The sequence below is a fragment of the Castanea sativa genome, chromosome 6, assembly GCF_040712315.1.
Source record: "Castanea sativa cultivar Marrone di Chiusa Pesio chromosome 6, ASM4071231v1".
NCBI lineage: Eukaryota > Viridiplantae > Streptophyta > Magnoliopsida > Fagales > Fagaceae > Castanea > Castanea sativa.
Window position 1 is genome coordinate 17,397,657 of NC_134018.1, and position 6,000 is coordinate 17,403,656.

The following is a 6,000-nucleotide window of genomic DNA, read 5'->3' on the forward strand; positions in this document are numbered from 1 at the left end:
ATCAAAACTAATGCTTATAATGCCAAATTTCCTACTTTGCTCCATTTTGTCAAACGTTTTAAAATCCCTTGGATTCTAAAATGGCAATATGACAGAGAAGGTGATGTTCTTACTCGCTACTAGTGGGATAAATTTTCTCATGTCCAATAAATTATTGATAATGTTACCAGAGAAATATCCCCCAAACCTCTTCCTGAGCAACATTCTCCAGTACAAATAGCCGCCAAAGCTAATGTACCTACTACTTCATCCTCCAAAACTACTACTTCCACCAAGAAGACTTCACCTCTTGATGATATCGCAATGATCCTGATGCATTATATGCTCTTCTCAAACTTTGGAGAGTAGAAGAAATTGCTCCTAATAGACCAGAAGGTGGTTCTAAAGCATCTTTTGAAGCATATGTTGCAGAAAACCCATATCACCCCTATAATCAGGACTGGTTTGGTCATGAGGAAGAAGATACTCCTGACTTAAGGGCAATATGATTCTCTTGGCACAATGGCCAAAGTGATGCTCTCACTATTTGTCTAGCCTGCACAAAAGCCCTGATTGATGCTCTCACTATTTGCCTGCTGCTCTCCTAATTGATACTCTCACTATTTGTCTAGCCTGCACAAAGGCCTTGATTGATGCTCTCACTATTTGCCTAGCCTGCACAAAGGCCAAACTGCTACAATATTTACCGAAGGTTAAAGTTCTTACTATTGCTTTACCTGCCTACTGCTTTCACTGATGCTGCTTTCGACATAACACGCCAAACTACTTTCGGCACAAAAGCCAACCTGATAAGGCTGGTTCTTTTGATAAAGCTTCCGAATTTTGCTCCTGCTGTCCCTCATGGACCCTGATATGAATAGTAAAAAAGTCACTATTCACTGCTTTATTTACCTATATAAGGGGGGTTGTCCCTTATTGGCAGAACAAGAATTCACTTCTCGCACAATTCACTACTAAGAATTCTTTTTAGGTTTTTCCTTTAGAATCCCTCTTCAGAATTCCATTACTTCTCTATTTTCTACAAAGCTTGTAACTATCTCTAGTTCTCAAGCCTTGTTACTTATCCTGTTATAAACCTGTAACTGCTACTACTGTAACTACTACTACTGCTACTACTGTTGTAAGTGTTTTGAATTATTTTCAATACACAACTGTTTTAATATCTTTGATTAATTTTGATATAACTGCTTGGCTTGTTCTACTACCTTACTTTCAATTACATTGAATTATTTCTATTTTGTTGTGCTTCTGCCTTCTGCGTCGTGCCCTTCCCCCTTTATGGTATCAGAGCCATTCTTTCCTTGGCTGTTAATAGTGTTGTTGTGTTCTTTGTGATCCGTCCGTGTCTACCCGAAACTGTGATACTTTGTTGTCGTATTCCCTTCTTACCATCGTTGGCGCCACCATAGTCGTAAAGTGAATTCCCAAAACTGAGCAGTAAGGCCCGTGAAGCTAGAGAGAGCGTGAGGGCATGAGAGGTATAGGGTTGGTTATGGTATGTGTTACGAATATATATATATATATATATATATATATATATATATATATATATATATATATATATATATATATATTTATATATATATCTTTCTGAATAGTTTTTTTTTATCGTCTTGGCCACTTATCCAAGGCACAGCTATGCCTTCGCTCTTTTGCCTTAGGCGATTACCAAGTTTTTGAATGCCATGGATACTATTGGAATTGGAAAGATTTTTTTAAAACATTTTATTATTATTATTATTATTATTATTATAGGGTCATTGGGCTCAGGAATATGTGTGGGGGGGGCCCAAGAGTATTCTTTGGGCTAAAGGCCCAATCCAAGGACACTAAATGATCAAAGGATGTATGAATGTCAACTCACAAAGAAATACTAAATTGTAAAGAAGTAATGCATGAACAAGTATGTCCAAGAAGATGGTCCGAGGAGGATTATGTCCTCGGCTATTTAAAGCCGAGGTTGGTAAAAGGCTGGTTAACATCCACAGGCAATGTTCTAGAAAATCCTATAGGTAAGGGTAAACATGGTACACGTGGAAGATAAGAAGAAGGGCGGGCGATGGAATATCTATTATAAAGTTGTTACCACCGCCCCGCATTGAATGCTCTGCAACTGCTATTCTAGCCGCATTAGTGGGGAAGTGAGACCTGAGCATTAGAGTTTAGCCTGGCTCTTGCCTCCAAAAACTTCAGGGAAGGTGGATGGGACAAGTATCTAAACCAGCAATTTAATCCTGACGTGGAGGATGAAGAGGAGAAGAAGGAGGGAATATAAAAGGAAAAAGGGACCTTCAACAAAGGGGATCAGAGAAAAACAGAGGAAAAACACTGTATACCTCACTGTCCATAACTGTATCCTATCTTGAGTAGAAATAATAGAAATCATCCTCGGCTGGTGTCCGAGGAGAGGATTCTTTCTTGTAAACAGTTCCTTGAGTGTATCATTGTGATCAAAGCCCATCATTTTTGTTATCTAACATCACTAGAACCTAGATTTCAAGCCCACTCTCTACAAATTTTATTGTAAAAGGCCTTTCAGGCCCACCCCCTTTCGTCCGTGGGTTCGGGCCCAAATTATGTCCTTACAATTAGCGCCGTCTGTGGGAAATCTTGTGTTCTAGGAGGTTTAGCATTATGGTTGGCTCATGTCCACATCGTGCAGAGTCCGTGGGGTCCTAGCGTGAGGATCACTCCTTACATCCTAAGGAGGATAGGGACCGAGAGGGTAGTGTGCATACAACGTACACTAGTAGGAGTTGTTCACGAAGTGAAAGTAGACTTCCCCACGAGGAAAATGCTAAAGCCATGCAGAAGGAAATTGACCACTTGAAGAAGAAGTTACGCCGCGAAAGACGAAGGCGAACTCCCTCCTTTTCAGATCCTTCTTCTAAAGGCTCTAGGGATGGTAGTTATAGGCCAAGGTCAAGCACTCCCCCGGATGAATCTTTCTCCTATGAGGAAGACAATATGCATGCGTGTAAGGGTAAAAATTCCTTTACCAGGGGCTTGGGGAATGATGCTATGGGTAGGGCATTACATCAAATCTCCAAGTCACCCTTCACACGCAAGGTGGAAGAAGGGAAGCTTCCTCGGCGCTTCACATAGCCAGCTTTCACCATTTACAATGGTCGAATAGATCCTGTGGAGCATGTGAGTCATTTTAATCAGAGGATGGCAGTGCATTCTAAGAATGAAACTTTCGTGTGCAAAGTCTTCCCCTCCAGCCTAGGACCTGTGGCGATGAGGTGGTTTGATGGCTTGAGGGCAGGTTCTATTAATTCTTTCAGGGAACTTACTAGGGTATTTGGTTCTCGTTTCATCACATGCAGTAGAGTTCCTCGGCCCTTGGATTCCTTATTATCCATGGCCATGAGAGAAGGAGAAACCTTGAAGACATACTCAGACAGATACTGGGAGATGTTCAATGAGATTAATGGGGACTTCGATGATGTGGCGATAAGGACCTTCAAGGTCGGCCTACCTGTAGAGCACGACTTGAGGAAATCTTTGACCAAAAAGCCTGTAAAGAGTGTACGTCGGCTCATGGATCGCATTGATGAATATAAAAGGGTTGAGGAAGATCAACAGTAAGGGACTAGAAAGGCGAAGGTTATCCCTCAAGAGAGTAGGGATTTCAGGTCGAACAGATACAACAACAGCAGTAGGCCCCTAAGAGATTTTACGAGGCAAACTGGCCCTACCACTCCTCAGGTGGTTAATACTGTCTTTAAGGAACCAGTGCACTAACTTTTGGAGAAAATAAGGAATGAACCATACTTCAAATGGCCTAATAAAATGGCAGGGGACCCCATGAGGTGCAATCAGAACCTTCAGTGCCAGTATCACCAGGAGAGGGGTCATACCACCAAGGATTGTTGGACTCTGTGGAACCATCTAGAGCAATTGGTTAAAGAGGGAAGGTTAAAGCAATTCTTGTATCGGGCAAATGGGCAGGGAAACCATTCGGGGGCGGTAAATCAGGGCAGCACTTCATCAAGGCCTCCTCTCGGTATGATCAATGTTATTTTTTGCTGCACTTGGAAGAACTGGCTCTCATCCTTCTAGGGTGATGTCTGTGGCTCAAATGCTAGCCGAGGATTCTAGTCACAAGCCGAAGAGGATTAAGGGGAGTATCCTACCATTTTTAGGTTTCTTAGAAGAGGACAAGATCAGGACTATCCAACCACATGATAATGCTTTGGTGGTTACGTTGAGGATAAGGGGCTACGATGTGAGAAGGGTAATGGTTGATTAGGGCAGTGGTGCAGATATCATGTACCCTGACTTGTTCAAAGGGCTAAACCTAAGGCTTGAAGATTTGGCGGCTTATGATTCGCCATTAATAAGCTTTGAGGGGAAGGCTGTCATACCAAAGGGGTAGATTAGGTTGCCTGTGCAATCAGGCCCAGAAGTGGTAAACATGGATTTCATTGTGGTAGACGCCTATTCTCCCTACACGGCCATTGTGGCAAGACCTTGGTTGCATGCTCTGGGTGTTGTGTCCTCAACTCTACATGTCAAAGTCAAATTTCCATCTGGGGATCAGATTGAGGAGCTGCTGGGGAGTCAATTTATGGCTAGACAGTGCATGGCAGCTGCAATTCTACATCAGCCTGGGCCAGAGTCCTCGGCCTTGGCTGAGGGAAGACCATAGCAATCAATGTCTCTAACCACGCTCGAGGGACCATCGATAGAAGAACCAGCGTGTGAAGAATTGGAGAAGGTTCTTATAGATGACAACTCTGAGAAATTCTTTCAGGTGGGAGTTCAACTGCCACCTGAGGAGAAAGCAGAGCTGATTATGTTTTTTAAAAAGAATGTGGATGTATTCGCATGGAATGCTTATAGGCCCCCAAGGTTAATCCGAATTTCATTTGTCATCATCTGAATGTCAATCCAGCTGTGATGCCGAGGAGGCAACCACCTCGGCGTTCCTCTAAAGAGCATTTCAAGACTGTCAAGGAAGAGGTTCTCAAGCTCAAAAGGGCTGGTACTATTAAAGAGGTATTTTATCCTAAATGGTTGGCTCACACAGTGGTAGTAAAAAAGAAGAATGGGAAGTGGAGAGTATGCGTGGACTTCACAGATTTGAACAAAACTTGTCCTAAAGATTCTTTCCTAATGCCTTGGATAGATCAGTTAGTAGATGCTATTGTTGGGCATCCTCGGATGAGTTTTTTGGATACTTTTCAAGGTTATCACCAAATACCTTTAGCTTTGGAGGACCAGGAGAAAACTGCGTTTGTCACTCCTACAAGAAATTACCATTATAAGGTAATGTCTTTCGATTTGAAGAACGCAGGGGCTACCTATCAAAGGATGATGACTATGATGTTTGAGCCACAGCTGGGAAAGACTATCGAATTATATGTAGACGGAGCAGCAAATCAAAGAGGATCAGGTGTGGGGCTAGTTCTGGTGTCCCCTAAGGGAATTACTTTTGAGAAATCCTTGAGGTTGAGGTTCTCGGCCACCAACAATGAAGCAGAATATAAAGCTTTACTAGTAGGGATGGACATGGTTCAGAAAAATGGTGGAAAAATGGTACAAATGTTCTCGGATTCACAGTTGGTGGTAGGCCAAGTGGAAGGAAAGTTGGAAGCAAAAGATCCAAGAATACAAAGTTACCTTGCCCGGGTCAGGTGTATACAATCCAAGTTTGAGTCTTTTTCCTTATTACATGTATCCAGGAGTGGGAATACCCATGCTGACTCTTTGGCAACACTTTCAACTTCCTTGGCGCAAGGCCTACCTTGGGTCAACCTTGTTGAAGATCTGTGTAAACCCACTGGAGCGAATGGTAATGCCATCCGAATTCATCAAATTAGGGTAGGGTCTAGTTGGATGGATCCTATAGTGTCCTTCCTTAAGGATGATGTCTTGCCCAAAGAAAAATACGCAGCAGATAAAATACGCAGGAAAGCACCTCGGTTCTGGTTGTCCGAGGATCAAAAATTGTATAAACGCTTTTTTTCAAGACCATATTTGCTGTGTATACAC